At 44.5% G+C, this 16,690-nt stretch overlaps 1 protein-coding gene and 1 long non-coding RNA gene across 2 annotated transcripts in view; both read right to left on the bottom strand.

Moving 5' to 3' along the window:
- The window catches only part of PHLPP1 (PH domain and leucine rich repeat protein phosphatase 1), a 157,664-nt gene that overhangs the window by 102,340 nt on the left and 38,634 nt on the right, over positions 1 to 16,690 (bottom strand). The gene's annotated exons all lie outside the window — the stretch shown is intronic.
- LOC132592560 (uncharacterized) lies at positions 1,476 to 13,414 on the bottom strand. Its single transcript, XR_009558064.1, has 2 exons — positions 10,801 to 13,414; positions 1,476 to 10,550 (listed from the first exon to the last, which is right to left on the bottom strand). It is a non-coding gene; the product is annotated as an uncharacterized LOC132592560 (long non-coding RNA).

Genomic DNA, 16,690 nt, shown 5'->3' on the forward strand with positions numbered 1-16,690 from the left:
CATTTGATACAGTTTAAATGTTCTTCTACTCCCCTGTCCTTGTCAAGATGTGAAGGGCCAGCAGAACTTTCCCACCAGTTCCCCATGCTCTTACATCTCCCATGAAACTAAAGGAAGGAAGGGATTCAGCACCATTGAACAGGCCTAAAAGCACATGAGCCACGAACACTAAATTCAGAAATTAGCATCTGCATATACCTGTCCATTTTGCTTCTCAAAAAAGAAAAGAAAAAGACAAAAAGTTGAAACAACCAGGCAGAGGGCTTTCTCGGTAGTGGCGCCTGCCCTGTGGAACACCTTCGCATCGGATGTCAAGGAAATAAACAACTATCTGACTTTTAGAAGACATCGGAAGACAGCTCAGTTTAGGGAAGTTTTTAATGTTTGATGTTTTATCGTGTTTTTAATATTCTGTTGGGAGCCGCCCAGAGTAACTGGGGAAACCCAACCAGATGGACAGGGTTAAATTACTACTATTACTATTGTTGTTGTTATTGGCAGCAGCAGCAGCCAAGGCTTTTGACATAGCAGACTCAATTTCTTCTACACGTCATTGTTCTGTTCTTATTACCCATTTCCATTTAAGCAGCTTTTTTATTTTTTAAAAATCCTATCCAGATGAATGATCAGCAGATCTATAAGCAGCCATTAATAATTAAGTAGCATTAAAAGGGCCCAACAGCTAGTGATCAGCCTGTAAACAATGCCCAAGAGACTCTTTCTCCTATTCCACAAAACTCTCTTTTGGAAGAGTGCTTAGGCAAGGGGGAAGAAAACATGTCGTTCCAAGTGATGGCTGCGGTAAATACCTTAATGTGAAGAAGAAGAAGAAGAAGAAGAAGAAGAAGAAGAAGAAGAAGAAGAAGAAGAAGAAGAAGAAGAAGAAGAAGAAGAAGAAGAAGAAGAAGAAGATAGAAACTTGTTTAAGCAGAACTGGGAAATTTATGGCTTTGCTCCTTTGTACCAGGCACCTTAGTGGGAAGGTAGCAGGACTTGGTGCAATATCAGAAGAATGGCAAAGGAGCAGAGCAAACGTTGAAACCTGACATAAGTTTGCAAGCACTATATATATAAAAAAAGGAGTAGCAACGAAGGACCAGCAAGTGCTACAAAACTCAATTCATGACATGTTCTGTGCAATGAACACATTCCATTGTAAGTTTGGTGCATTCTTGCTGTCTCCTGCTAGTACAGTAACAGCTGCCAAGAACAGTAATTTTGTGCCATATCTGCAACTCTAATGATGCCTATGTATATGTAAGCTGCATTCGCAGTCCTCTCTCCCACCCCTTGCCTCTCACATTTCTCCCCTCTCCAGTGATAATAACAAAAATAGAATTTCTAAAATCCTCCTCTTCACTGTTTATTGAATTTCTTAGCGATGCTTCACCATAAGGTTCCAGGGCAAGTTGCAACAATATAAAAATACAGTACAGTGGTGCCTCGCTAGACGAATTTAATTCGTTCCACGGGTCTTTTCTTATAATGAAAAATTCGTCTAGCGAATCCCATAGGAATGCATTGAATTTTTTTTTAATTTTTTTTTTTTGCCCATAGAAACGCATTAATTGATTTTCAATGCATTCCTATGGGAAACCGCGATTCGCTAGACCAATTTTTCATAAAACGAATTTGTCTAGCGAGGCAACCTCCGCTAGAAAAAACCTTTCGTTAAGAGGAAATTTCATTAAGCAGGGCATTCGTTAAGCGAGGCACCACTGTACAGTATTGAAATCAGCTGAAACCATTTCCAAATCAGAATACAGTACTACCTCGGTTTAAGAACAGCCCTGTTAACAAACTATTCCGTATATGAACTCCACAAAACCGGAAGTAGTGTTCCAGTTAGCAAACTTTATCTCGGTCTACAAACGGAAGCCAAACAGTGGAAGGGCATCGGTGGCGGGGGGCCTCATTAGGGTTTAAGAACGGCTTTGGTTTAAGAACAGACTTTAGTTCGTAAACCGAGGTACCACTGTAATCTGGCAATGGTGGAAGGTACCAAGATACAGCTCTCAGTTAGGGAATGAAACAAGTTTGCTGATATTTGGGGCCTAAAGTTGCTTAGGGCTTAGTCTGCAACCCTCGCGCCCCCAACTGTTTCCCCACCACCACCGCATCTCAATTTAGATTCCAAGTGTCCTGCAGCAGACATTTCTCTTTTGCTTATATTGCTCTTTTTTAAAAAAAGTGCTGCGTCTTTCTCCATCTAATGTGGTACATGCATTTATAAATAGCACACAAGAAGACTAAATGGAAGTCAGCCAAAAGTAGGTGGCTTCTAACCCTGTCCTTGCAGAAAAAATAGCAGCGGGAATCTATTTAGGATTACATCAGAGCCTAAATTCCCACCCTTCCCATTTTAATACCCTTTCAGAATAGCAAGGGGTTGCCTGCCCTTTTACTTTGAAAGTGCAGGAGAGCCAAATGTACATGTCCACTAGATAGCATAACTTTTTATGATTGCCCAGAGCAGTGTCTATCATAGCGCTGTCAGTATACAGCTACCTACACAGTGCTTATTTAACATAAGTTCCACCTGCCTCGATGTTTTCACTGAGGCAGGAAGAACCAGCTGTGCAAATGTAAGATGGGGGACACCAGGATTGCCAGTAGTACATGTGAAAAGGATCTAGGGGTGTTAGTAGACCACAAGCTTAACAGGAGTCAACAGTGTGGTGCAGCAGCAAAAAAAAGGCTAATGTTATTCTAGGCTGCATTATCAGAAGTCTAGTGTCCAGGTCAAGAGAAGTCATAGTATTGCCTTGATCAGACCACAGCTGCAATACATTTAGGAAGGATATCGACAAGTTGGAATGTGTGCAGAAGAGGTCGACCAAGATGAAACAAAACCTTATGAGGAACGGTTGAGGGAGCTGGATATGCTTGGTCTGGATAAGAGGAGACTTGAGAGGAGATATGATAGCCATCGTCAAACATCTAAAGGGCTATGGAAGGTGGAGCAAGCTTGTCTTCTCCTGCTCCAGAGGGAAGGACCAGAACCAATGGCTTCAGGATACAAGGAAGGAGATTCCGACTAAACACCAGGAAGAACTTTCTGATGGCAAAAGTTGTTCGGCAGTGGAATGGACTCCATCGGAAGGTGGAGGGCTCTACTTCCTTGGAGGTGTTTAAGCAGAGGTTAAAGCATCTGTCATGTATTCCTGCATTGCAGGGGTGGGATTCTGAATCCCTTCCAGTTTTTAGAATTCTATGATTCTATAAGTGCAAACACAACTGTGATGGTACAGGCTCAAAAATGGATATAGCAGGCAGGCAGCAAGAAAGGCCTGAGATCCCCATACACTGCAGATGGGTGGGCAGGGTAATAAGTGGTTTTTCATTGTCCCTTAGGTCTTACAGATGAAAAAGTCTGCAAACTGCTTAACTAGGAGATAAAGAATCTTAGTTTGATTTAGCTAAGAAGTTGGAAAGGGACAACAGACAGCAAATGATAACAGGGTAGTGACCACATTCCCCCTAAAAAATATGCCTTAAACATTATCTGGAAGGAAAAAAAATACTTGGCCTGCACTTACTGTATACCTTGCAAGTAAAAAAGTAAAACCAAGCACACAAAAAGGCAGAGGTTCTCTTCTCCACTGTTTCAAAATCATCTTCTGAAAGCCTGTGCCAAAAGCTTCCCTTCCAAATTTCTCGCGCCACAGTTAACATTAAAGGCTCTTTGTATAGCAGCAATTACATCACCGTTGGCAGAATGCTGCACTGTAATTAATTGTTTATTGGTAGAACGCGCTGCATGCCACTGGCATGCGATCAAAGCCCCTCGCTATCATCTAGACAATAATTTAGTGATTAATGAAAATATCAGTTAGTGATCTTTAATCAGACAGAAAAGGGAAAGCTACCAATTATCGAAATTTTCCCACGTTTTGTCAGAAGCATTTTAAGGCATTTCACACTTACACAGACAACCCCTCCCCCCCCCAAAAAAGAGAGGAAATCTAACCTGTCTGTGTTGAACACAAGTGTTCCCCTGTAGGCTAAAAAAAGCATTTTCCCATAAGGCTTAACTTTGTAAATAGATCTCCTGCAAGGCAGAGGTTACTACATAGGTATCTTTAACGTGCTGGATTGATTTAAAGTTACTACAGGAAAAGACCGACCTTTTGGGGAGGGGGCATCCAATGGATTAAGTTTACCAGTGGGATGGGGACAGAGGCAACTCCCCAATATCCCTTCTAAATCTGCTCCCAAAAACAAAAAGTTTTAATCCCATCCGATTGAAACATAAGAAGGAATTCCTTTACATGGCTGAAATATAGGCGTGCATACAAATTCCTTGCAGACCACCTTCCTCTAGTCCAGACTAAGCTGATCTTTAAGAACTTCCAATGAAACCCTGGCATGTCATTCCAAGACCCACAGGTTGTCCCTTAGTGACCACACACAAGAGATGTAGGCTCTCTTGGTGACAAGCACTCGTCATCTGAAATGCCTTCCTTCAGGTAATTTGTGAGGAGACAGTAATGCCCTTTAAAAGTCGCTTAAAAATGTATGTTTACCCCAATGTCTCCAGGATTCCAATTTTTAATGTTGTGCATTGCTCTGTTTTACCTACGAGATATACAGTTGCAATATGTCTTTATCTAATTTTCTGGGGTTTTTACTGTGTTTTTAATTGGCTTTTTTATGTAAGCTGCTTAATAGTAGAGGGATACGGTGTGGCACCCCCCAATTTCTTCCTGGCACCCCTCCGCTGCTGAAATTGGTCTTGAAAGAATGATTCTGATTTAGCCACTAGAACAGGCTGCAGAATGTGCTTTGTTGCACTGCGTGTGTTGCCCATAGCAGTTACTCTGGTTTGCAAAGGTGCTTATTTATTGGCCTCAAAAGTTTGGCAACCTCTGGCTTACAGCAGCGAAAATGTATTGATTTACACAGAGACTTTTAAAGGTAATCCAAAACATTTACTTTCACCCTCGGTTTGCCTTTTGCTCCTGGGTATTTTTTTGTTTTTTGTTTGTTTGTTTTAAGAACTGCGACAACTCTGATGTTACTGGCATCCCTTGGGATACATGCAAGAGGCACTAAGCAAGACTACTTACTAAAAGGCTGAATGCCCCATTTTTTCAGTAAGCACCGGGCTTACTGATAGTCACTGGGCAGGTCAGCTTTTTTGCTTAAGGAAGTCAGTCTGCATTGTTCAATAGGGACAAGGAGCCACAAATATTCTTAGTTTGAGAACTGAACACACTCCAGAGCCGAAGGAGTTTGAAGGCATAAAATAAAAGACTGCTGGCAGAGGCTCTGGGGTGATCCTGGTTAGACATACGAGAAATCTCTCATGGATAAGGAACAACTAGATCCCAGTGTCTGCGATAACTTGCCAAACTTCGGCCCCCAGAAGTTTCCCTTTTGCAGTACAGGGAAAATAATCTTGCTTAGTTCATGATTTTTTCCAAAGCCATGCATCTGGTTTAACAGAGCATTTACCTGGGTTGCATTAAATTCATATTTCATTTAACAAACAACAGTCTGGGCACACAACCCAGATAAAAGTTGAGCACTTTTACCATCCATTGAAGAAGGTGAGCTTAGCCCTTTCTCCCACTGAACCCAAGGAGACTAAAAACTTTTGACATTGCTTAGAATGTTCTCTGAAGAGTTTGCAGTAAAAAGAGTGCAGGGGAAGACGAAAATAATTTTAATTAAAAAAGAGAGAGAAGTAGATAGGAATTTAGGAGGAAAGTTCTCTCACATAATCTTCCGTGTTTCTCACATTTTAAGTCATGTCTTATATTTATTTTTACTCCAAAAAAACCTGCCATGGCTTATTTTCAGGGGATGTCTTATTTTTTTTGTTAAGCTTTTTAATTTTTTACTGGTATTAAGCTTTCAGAGTTTTGCTGGGTTGGGCTCGGTGCGGCGCGCGCTGCTGCCCTTGCTGGCTCCCGCTGGGTCGGGGCTCTCCCTCTCTGAGATAACTACGAGCTCTTCTCCTCCTCACCCCCCAGTCGTTACACGGCCGCCGCGCGGGCTTCCTTACCCGGGTTGCAGTGCAGCGGCGAGGGCGGCGTGGCGACGGGCGACGAGGGGGCCGGGGAAGGCTGAAGCAAAGGCAACGGCGGAGGCAGCGGCGGGTCTTTGGGGCCGCCAGCGCCCAGCGAAGGTGCAGCGGAAGGCGGCAGCATGAGGTAGCGATGCGGAGGGGGTAGGCAGCGCACACAGAACGAGTGGAGGCACGGCAGCAGCTTGGGCCGCCGGCTCTGGATGTTCTGGCCGCACACCCCGCAAGTGTCCAACAGGTTGAGCCGCGACTCTCCGTCGGCCCGGTCCGCGGGGCCTTGCCGGCTTTCAGCCTCGTTTTCCCTACCCATGGCGACAGGACCGGCCGCGGTGGGCCCTGCTCCCGCCATAGGCTCGTCCATTGTTCGGCGGCGGCGGCCATTTCAGGCGCGAAACGCCTCTCACCCAATGGCCGCTTCTGCTCTCACCCTCCCCCCGGCCTGCTCACGAGCGGAGCCCCGCCCCTTCACGGCCGCTGGGAGCAAGCGACGTTGGTTGCACGTTGGTGTGATTGGCAGGCTGTTCTGGGCTTGGTCGAATTCGGGGTGGGGGATTCATTCAAGAAAGAGCCGGCAAAGACAGCTGCGTGCGCTGTGCCGAGCCCCGACTCAGCAGGAGCCGGCAAGGACAGTAGCGCGCACCGCGCAGAGTCCCGACTGAGCGGGACCCGGGAGAAACAGCAGCGCTCGGCGAGGCGCACGCTGCAAAAGCGCCATGCAGACCTGCTCCCACCACTGCTCCCACTCAGCATGTCTTATTTTTGGGGGATGCCTTATATTTTATTGCCTCCAGAAAATCGTGCCATGTCTTATTTTATAGGGACGCCTTAAAATGTGAGAAACACGGTTTGCTTTCAAGAGATGGCACCAAAGCTAGTTAGCTCTTCTGGAAAACTAGAGTAGAGTTAAAAATACAAAAGCTAATTTTTTAAAACAACAACTTCCTGAATTGGACACATCCCCACGAGAAAATTATAAATATCTCAATGGATTACCAGCCTTAACAATTAATTCTAAACTTAATATACTAAAAAGCATAAATTAAGGAATTCTGTCACCAATCACGAAAGAAAAGAGTGCACTTTCAAATGCAAGTTAGTTCTTTTGTGTATGAAATTGATAATTTATAGTTGCAACTTCTGAATCCTTCCCCCTAACTGCCAGATCAAAAATGCCAAAACACAAGCAAGCTCAAGCCGCATCTGTATTGTGAAAGATTTGGGTTTCTATCGGTAGTTGAAACCCATTTCAGTTTGAATACTCTCAGCTTCATGTGCTCAGGACTGTTTCAAAGATTCTTTTGTATTTTAAAATACACTCCTGACTACAAAATACATGCAGAGAGTACTGTATATTCCTGCGTATAAGACTACTTTTTAACCCAGGAAAATCTTCTCAAAAGTTGGGGGTCTTCTTATACGCCGGGTCGTATTTCTTATACGGCGAGTATGTCCCAAACTCTATATTTTAACTGGAAAAGTTGGCGGTCGTCTTATACACCGGAATATATGGTACATGCAGACAGTTAAATAAACTACTGCTTTGACCCGTAAGATATACTGGGGGTTTATCTATTTGGCATGCTGGACCAGTCTTCCAAGTACTGTACAAAAATGAATCAAGTTGTTTCACTCTGAAAGGCGAGCGAAATGCTACCTTTGGACACAAGCTGAAAGGAAAAGTCCCTTTTAAGCCTCTTTTGAATCGGATTCGGTTCAAGGAGAAAGATGTATGGCCTGCATTGCAATGGGCCATTCAAATGCCTGGAGTCATGAGTAAGTCTGGTTGTTCCCTGCTCTGTTGGGGTGGAATTATATAATTAACATGTTTGTTGCTTCATCACAATGAATTCCTGACTGGAGTATCTTCGGCAAAAACATTTCCCATGAACTTCCACCAACACTTCTTAAAACGAAGCACCGCTTCAAACCACGCTAATCAGAGGCTGCTGCTTTCAACTCCTCCCGCAAATTCCATGGACTTTTTGCTACTTAAAACAGGTTTTCCAATCCTGGGAGTTCCGTGCAGATTCAACCCTCTAACATTGTTTCGCCTCTCAGAAGCAATACTGTAATGCTCTGTTACATCTGTGCAACACTTTCAGTTGTGTAATATAGGCGTAGCTGTGTTCAAACTTGTATTTCACACACGTTGCAAAGCCAAGCCGGGATAAGCTGAATTCTGCAACCCGTTTCACATTTCACCAGCCCCCCGAATTGGTGGAAATGCATAGAACTTTGACAATAGACCGCAATTCAATAGACAATGCGTCTCTGACTGTATCGGGGTCCTGTCTTGACGTAAGCCTGCCAGATCTCTCCTTTCCCACTTTCAGATGGAATGATTTGAAGAGCAGGGAAAAGGGCAATAATCCCTTCTCCTCCTCCTCAGCTGATGCTCCTCTAAGAGCTCTTGCATGACTAGAGTCAGGTCAGATGGCCAAATTCAGCCTTGACTAGCCTTCTGTGGGCCACAGGTCAGAGGTGGGTGTGCCCCAACCCCCAGACACACACTGCAACCCCCACTTCTCAACTGATTCTTGCAGATCGGCCTAGAAGTTACCACCTCACACCCATCTCAGATGATTAATCCAATGACTGGGGAGGGAGGTTTGAAGACAGACCAATCCAGTCCTGCACAGTCTACCTCTGAATTGGCCGCTGCTCTCCAGGTCTGTGCCACAAAGTCTTTTCCTTTTCTGCTGCCAGAAATCCTTTCAACCGCAGCTGCCAAAAGAGACTAAAAATCTTGGCTCTGGCTTGGAGGAATGCCCCCTTTTCCCTCCCTCGTTTTCTTTCATTCCGCAGCCAGTTTCCAAACTAGCGACCACGAGCAAGCAGCATTATAAATCTATGGCGACTGTCTTATTTTCTTTCCCAGCCGATTAATTCACTGCTCCTTGTTTTCTTGACAAGTGTTAAAATGCCGTCTGGCATGTTTTGCTATCCGAAGAAGGGGTGGGGGTGGGGGTGGGGGTGGGGAGGAACACACCAGCAAATCCATTTTATCCTGCCTCAGATTCTACCCTGCTTGCTTGCATGCATACCACACACACACACATACACAGCGGGAGAGACGGCACCACAGCTTCATACACATCGATGCAAGAACAGCCTTTGAGGTCAACTCAGAATTATTTTCACATTTGCTTTCTGCAAAGTTGATGACCTATGCCATCCCTTGTCTATTTTATGGCTCAGTAGATAGTCAGGTCAATGCCTCGAAGCTCACGATGGCTCTTTGCAGTCTTGCTCTTTGGCTGCTTTGTGCAGCAAAGATTCAAATCGGAGATGCAGCTCACATCTCAGCAAAGTGGAGTTTTACTCGCTGGTTTCTATTTTCATCTGGGGGAGGGGGGAACCACAGCAGGAACACAAAGGGAAATGGACTTGTTTTGAGAAGTTGCAGGCTGAGATTTCAGCAAGTTTTATATATAAATCTTTTTCTTATTTTTAAATAATAGCTTGAGGTTAAATTGTTCTTTTCCTAGTCCCTGCTGCAATTGTCCTTCAGGCAGGCAGCAATTAGACACTCACGCTGATATTACCTGATCTGACGCTGCCTTTCTATAATGAGGAGCAGTTATTCCGACTCAACGTAGACGCCCATTGACCAACTGGTAACTTACTACAGTGCCGTAGGCATGTAAATATTGTACATCACTTCATGAGCCACTTGCCTGCAGTTTACATTTCCACACCTGGTCAAGAACCTGGAGAAGCAGGAAGAAGGAAACACCTGACTGGAAGAGAGATTACTGACTTAGCAGTTTGCAAGGTACACACCTTCTTGGTAAAGCTACTGCTTAGTGCTACTTTAAACCTCACTTGTAGGGGCGCAGATACCCCATGTTTCCTACCCCCAAAACACCCTGGCAATGCAAAAGACGTACAACGGCAGCCACATTGTTCCCGTCAATTCCAACCAAGTTCTTAAAGTCACCAACATTTGCTCCAATAAACCACGTAGGAAGCAGCAGAAAGGGAGAAACATAACAGAATGAGGAGTAAAACTGATAGTTTGTTCTACACCAGGCTTCCTCAAACTCGGCCCTCCAGATGTTTTGAGACTACAATTCCCATCATCCCTGATCACTAGTGGGTCCTGCTAGCTAGGGATCATGGGAGTTGTAGGCCAAAAACATCTGGAGGGCCGAGTTTGAGGAATCCTGTTCTATACACTATGGAAGTTTAAGCCTCAAAAAGAAAAAGAAAAAACACCTGTCATGTGAAGCAGAAATAATAGTAGTCTCATGATCCTGGTCAGAGATATCTTGCCAAGGCTGGGCAATATACAGGTTTGAAGCCTCTATCGCGATATCAATTTCAAAGTTTCTGACCTGGCGATATACCGTGAATCATTCATTATATGTGTCAGGGCTGGGCGATATATTGTCCAAAACCATTTTAAGTCTATATGATGATACTGTTTTCATAATTTTCGACCTGGCAATATATTGCAAATCATGACAGGAGGGAGAGAGAGTTGCAAAAATCACAATGTGGGGAAAACTGCCTCTACCTAAAGGTAAAGGTAAAGGGACCCCTGACCATTAGGTCCAGTCATGACCAACTCTGGGGTTGCGCGCTCATCTCGCATTATTGGCCGAGGGAGCCGGCGTATAGCTTCCAGGTCATGTGGCCAGCATGACAAAGCCGCTTCTGGCAAACCAGAGCAGCACATGGAAACGCCGTTTACCTTCCCGCTGTAGCGGTTCCTATTTATCTACTTGCATTTTGAGGTGCTTTCGAACTGCTAGGTTGGCCTCTACCTAGCTCCATCCTTATTTCAGACACTGATATATCATCATATCGCAATGTTTAGCTGATGGTGTTTTATGAAGTTGGATACCAGATATCTCCCAGCCCTAATCTTGTCCACCTTCTTTTGGGTGGTGGGGTAGAACGAAGCAGAAAAGGGAAAAAGCAGAAAGCAAAATTAACAATTCAGAAGGTAGCATCGGGTTCGAACTTCTGTCCTTCACAAGCAGGAGAAGGAGTAATTGCCACGTGGTTTCGGAGACAGAATGTTGAAACAAACTGTCATACATTTTGTATGGAGCAGTGACCATGGGCCAACTTCATAGCAGGGAAGCCTTGCTCTCCTTCTAAAGCCAGGGGGCAGTTTAGATGTAGCCTCAGCGGGGCTGTCTCGGCAAAATATTGTGCCATTGTACGCAACTGTCTTTCACAAGACCCAAGTGTGACCTGTTCCACTCCTCAGAATCTCTCCAGGTGACGGGTTTGTTTTGCAGCATGGTGAATACCAATGTAACTCATTTGTTGGGAGGACAGATTTCTGACCCCTGCAAGGCAGTGCTTCAGTCGCATGGAGAAAGTATTCCCTGCCCCCAGCTGTATATTAATTCGGGGGGAGGAGAGAGAGAATACAAGCATATGCCTAAATTGTGACTGCAGCATGGGAAAAGGCTACTCCCAACTATCTCAATAAGTGTCTCAATAATTTATTATTGTAGCCATAACCTGTCCTACTCAGAATAGACCCACTGAAATTAAGATATATAACTAATGCAGTTCTGTTAATTTCAATGTGTTTATTCTGAGTAGGAGTACCAACAACAACAACAACAACAACAACACTAATAATAATTGTACCCTGTCCATCTGACTGGGTTGCCTAGCCACTCTGGGCGGCTTCCAATAATTATAAAAGCATAACAAAACATCAAACACTGAAAACCTCCCTATACGGGGCTGTCTTCAGATGTCTCCTAAAAGTTGTATAATTATTTATTTCGTTGAAATCTGATGAGAGAGCAGGTGCCACTACCAAGAAGGCCCTCCTGGTTTCCTGTAACTTTACTTCTTGCAGAACCACCAGAAGGCCCTTAGAGCTAGATCTCAGTGTCCAGGCTAAACGATGGGGTTGGAGATGCTCCCTTCAGGTATACTGGGCCAAGCAGGGTTTAGCTAACTGCAACCCTTATTGGATGGCAACTGGTAATGAGAACCACAGCTCCCAGCATCCACACCTGTGCCGTTCTAGAAATACAGCTGCTTACGCATTTCCTTAGCTAAGGATTCTGGACCCCAAAGGAACAGAGCAGGAACTGGAAAGAGAGATGGAAGGATTAGAAACAGCAGAAAAAATTGGTTGAGGAAAAATCATGGGGGAGTCACCATATGCCACAGATTACAAAGCGACTGCACATGATCATTAATGAGGAAACAGGGGGTTTTGTCAGACACGCAAGCTGCAACAACAGCGCAGAACTGCATTACTGCCAATTAATCCACAGGTTGACAGAAGAGGATTGTGGGAAACAGAAGCAAAACTTTAGGAAGTGAGCAGGGTCCGCTACAGAAAAGGGAGGAGGGCATCCATTTTACTCAAGCATCTGTCATGCAGCAACAGGATAAGGCTGAGAGGGAAGCTGGATTATGGGAGCATCTGGGCCATAAATACACTAGACACTTGGCGAAGGAAGAATTTCAAGCAGGAAGGGAATGACCGGGAGAAATGGGATTAGAACACTTGCTACCAGAGGCTCACAACTCCTAAAAGTACAGTGGAACCTTGGTTCTGAAACTTAATCCATTCCGGAAGTCTGCTGCAAAACCAAAGCGTTCCAAAACCAAGGCGTGGTTTCCCATAGAAAGTAATACAAAATGGATTAATCCATTCCAGACTTTTAAAAACAACCCCTAAAACAGCAATATAACATGAGTTTTAACGAGACCACTGATCCATAAAATGAAAGCAATAAACAATGTACTGCAGTCACACAAACAATCAGTAGCTGAACTGGGTTCCACACAGTCTCTCACACACAGGCCAATAAATAGCAAAAACAGACAGACCTCAGGGTAACATGCAAAACGGAAGCGTGGCACTCAAAACGTAAGCGTGGCACTCAAAACGGAACACGTTTGACTTCCGAAAAAAGTTTGCAAACCAGAACACTTACTTTCGGGTTTGCAGTGTTTGGGTTCCAAGTTGTTTGAGTCCCAAGGCATTTGAGAACCAAAGTACCACTGTACTGTGTACAATAAGGTTACGTTATAGTGCAGGAGCAGAGAACCTGTGGCCAGCTAGTTCTAGACACTGTGGCGTCAATCTCTCTCCATACCAGCTTCCCAATAATCACCTTGGAAAGGCACCTAAAAGTGATAAGGTGAAGCTGGCTCTGCAAACAAATTCATTAGCAACTGCAACCCAAAATTATGCTTATGTCAAACGACCCAGATCTATAACCCCCAACTGTAGGGTTATAGATCTGCATAAACACAGATAGAGACCATGAAGGGAAGAAAAGGACTTGACCATATTCATGAGGTTATATAGGGTTTTACACATATGAACTGGGAGCAGTTGCAACTTCAGCTGCAACAGGCCTAAAGAGAGGGAGGGAGGGAGGGAGGGAGGGAGGGAGGGAGGGAGGGAGGGAGGGAGGGAGGGAGGACTGATATATATATCACGAAAGCTATAAATTATGTGGATTTTTCAGAAAAAAACATTCAATGCCTCAATTGTGTTTTTTTAAATAAAGTACAAGAGACCAACACAGTCCCTGTTAAGGAAAGCTAGTGAAAGTAGTTCTTTTCTGACTTTAGTGTGCTATGCCTACCTATTTGTTCTCAGCTTTTCCCTACCAGGAGTAGAAAAGTTTTGTTGCTGGGTTTGTTTTTTACCAAATTTATTAGTGCCCACCCGAGTTGTTCTCAAATTACACAGAAAGAAGTGAAACCAGAAAGGAAAGAGCTTGGAATTAATAGAAAGAGAGGGCAGTTTCAAAAGGGGCCAGGGCCACATAAAATGGGGTTGCATGCAGCCCACCTGTGATATAAAACTTAGGTGGGGATGCCCAGGTATAAAATACATCAGAGTGAGGCTCTCAATGACGTAGAACCCTGCAAAGAAACCCTGCAACAGAGCAGACATCCCTGTCTGACACTCCACCAAGACCTCCGGCTTGTTTGCTAAAAAGATTTCTCTTTCCAGTTGCCGCACATTTCACACTGTTAAAATAAGGGTGAAATGCAATGCACTAGACACACAAGTTATTATTGGAAGTCTTGCAGCTAGCCATGAGAGGGGGGAGTAGGGTGGAAATGAAGATGAAAGCCGCAAAGGGGAAGAAAGGCAGAGACTTGGAGAAGCAGAGAGTGGCCTGCTCTTAAGGACTGAAGCGTCCCCCTTTTACCCCTACTAGCAGGAGAGAACACAAGAGACATTCATTCTAAAAAAGAGAGCAGCACAATAGCTGTTTGTTGTGATCCGTTTTACAATGAAGCATTTATCTAAGAGCACAGCAAGCAATGCTGACAAAAACTGGGATGCCATGAGATGAGGGCTGGAAAAACACAGCCCACAAAAGGAGGGGCAGAGAGAGCTGGGAGGGGGTGGTGGGATCAAACCCATTCAAGAAGACACTACCGTAGGAATACACTGGGCCATGGCCTACTTCCATAAGTTAAAGTCAACAAGCTTTGTTACATCCTCTGCCCACCACCCCAAATTCAGCCAGGAGTCACCTATTTCTTTATCACCAAAATGGCACAGGGAGAAGTGCATCAAACTAGGTCTATCCCTAACCATTCAACTAGTATGTGTAAAAGAGCCAGGCTTTAAGCATGGCACTTCTTCAACCTGATCTGTCCTTAGGTGCTGGCAGACTCCTTTCAGCCCCAGCCACCATAGGCAACAGTCAGGGACAATGGGAATTTTAATCCAACATTTGGAAGACCACAAGTCCCCTAGCACTGTTGTATGCTATCCTGAGCTCCTTGAGGGAATGGCAGGATTTTTTTTAAAAAAATGTAACACATCCATAACAATTCTTATGACCGTAATGCTACTACTGCAGATATCCCAACAACTGCAGTTATTCCAATATAGGCCTCTTGAGAGTTTTGTTACGAACAGGAATATCAATTTTTTAAAAAAAATCACCAAAAGGCTTATAAGAGCTGCTGTATGGCTTGCTGGATAGATCGGGGTCTGATTCGGCATAAGGTTGCTTCACAGAGTTTGGTAAAGTTAAAAAGGTAAAGGACCCCTTGATGGTTAAGTCCAGTCAAAGGTGACTATGGGGTTGCGGTGCTCATCTCGCTTCAGGCTGAGGGAGCTGGCGTTTGTCCACAGACGGCTTTCCGGGTCATGTGGCCAGCATGACTAAACCGCTTCTGGTGCAATGGGGCAGCGTGACAGAAACAAGAGCGCACGGAAATTCTGTTTACGTTCCCACCACAGCAGTACCTATTTATCTTCTTGCACTGGTATGCTTTCGAACTGCTCTCATACTGCATTAGGGTGTGGTATGCTGGTTTGACAGCCATGGACAGAGAGTCCCTACGGAAGGTGGTGAAGACAGCACACGATAAAGTGGGCTGTCCCCTGAGATATAGAAGCATGATAAGCCGCACCAACAGGTTAAAGAACAGTTTCTACCCATGGGCCGTGAGGCTGCTGAATGGAAGACAGCGACATTGCAGCTGACATTTGGGGTTGGTGGTCGTACAACAGCACACAGAATGTAACAAGGACTGAGAGATTGTTTTGGGGGGGGGGCTCATTTAATCTCACTGTAAACAAGTGGTACAGTGACAATAAAGTATTTCTATTTCTGTTGGCAGGAGCTGGGACAGAGCAATGGGAGCTCACCCCATCGCGGGGATTCAAACCGCCGACCTTCCAATCGGCAAGCCCAAGAGGCTCAGTGGTTTAGACCATAGCGCCACCCGTGTCCTTTTACCAGAGTTAATAACCAGGGGTCCTTGGGGACCCCTGGAGTTAACCAATGGAGATATAGGAGGAGTCACCCAATGCCCCAGTGACTGCCCTAGCCACCCAATGCCACATGGTATGCTTCTGGAATAAATAAAAAATGGTTAATTAAGGAGGCCAACAGAGGAGACACAGATTCCAGCATTAAGCAAGAACCTTGGATGTTTTCTAAGTCAACCTCTGCTCAGTACCAGAAATTCCACCTTCTAGTCCTGGTTCCAGCCCTTTCAAGAGCAACAGAGAACAAATCTACTTCATTTTTTTATTGCAAATGTTTTACGATATTTAATGGTGCAGCTTCCAAAATGGTGGCTTAGCCAGCAGACATTGAGCAATCCATAGCTCTTCGCTGCCTCCAACTTTCCAATCTCTTAACCCACGTTACTTGGAAGTGGGTCCGAAAAGCTGTGGAAATCAGGTCAGGAAGCTAACATTTCCATGCACACCGAGCCAAACTTGGTTTCCTCGCTCTCTCAAAAGCTGCCTCGTTAGCACTCAAGTCTATTTAATACTAACAGCCTCTTCAGCCTGCTTAAAAGAGAAATGGCTGCACTGAAGCCACATACCACAACATGGAACCCAGGGATAGCATCATCCGTGATTACATCATGCACTTACTCACTCAGCAGAAGGGAAACCTTAAAAATAAAACAAAAAAACCCCAGTGTGGCTAGAGGAAAAAGCAAAGAGATTTTCATAAGCATAGTCAATGTTTTCTTTTTTAAAAAATTAAGCAATCCTTTGCTGGTACACATCACTAAACAGATAGCATCTCAAATTCAAGTCTTTTGCCCTACACAGCTCAAAATAGGCTGAGGAATTCGCACATGCTAATTTTAAGTGTGTGTGAGAGAGAGAGTGTCCATGTGCAAGAGTCCCAAAGCAATTAACAGTCATATTTAGCAAGACTCAAA

Source organism: Zootoca vivipara, chromosome 8, assembly GCF_963506605.1.
Source record: "Zootoca vivipara chromosome 8, rZooViv1.1, whole genome shotgun sequence".
Lineage (NCBI taxonomy): Eukaryota > Metazoa > Chordata > Lepidosauria > Squamata > Lacertidae > Zootoca > Zootoca vivipara.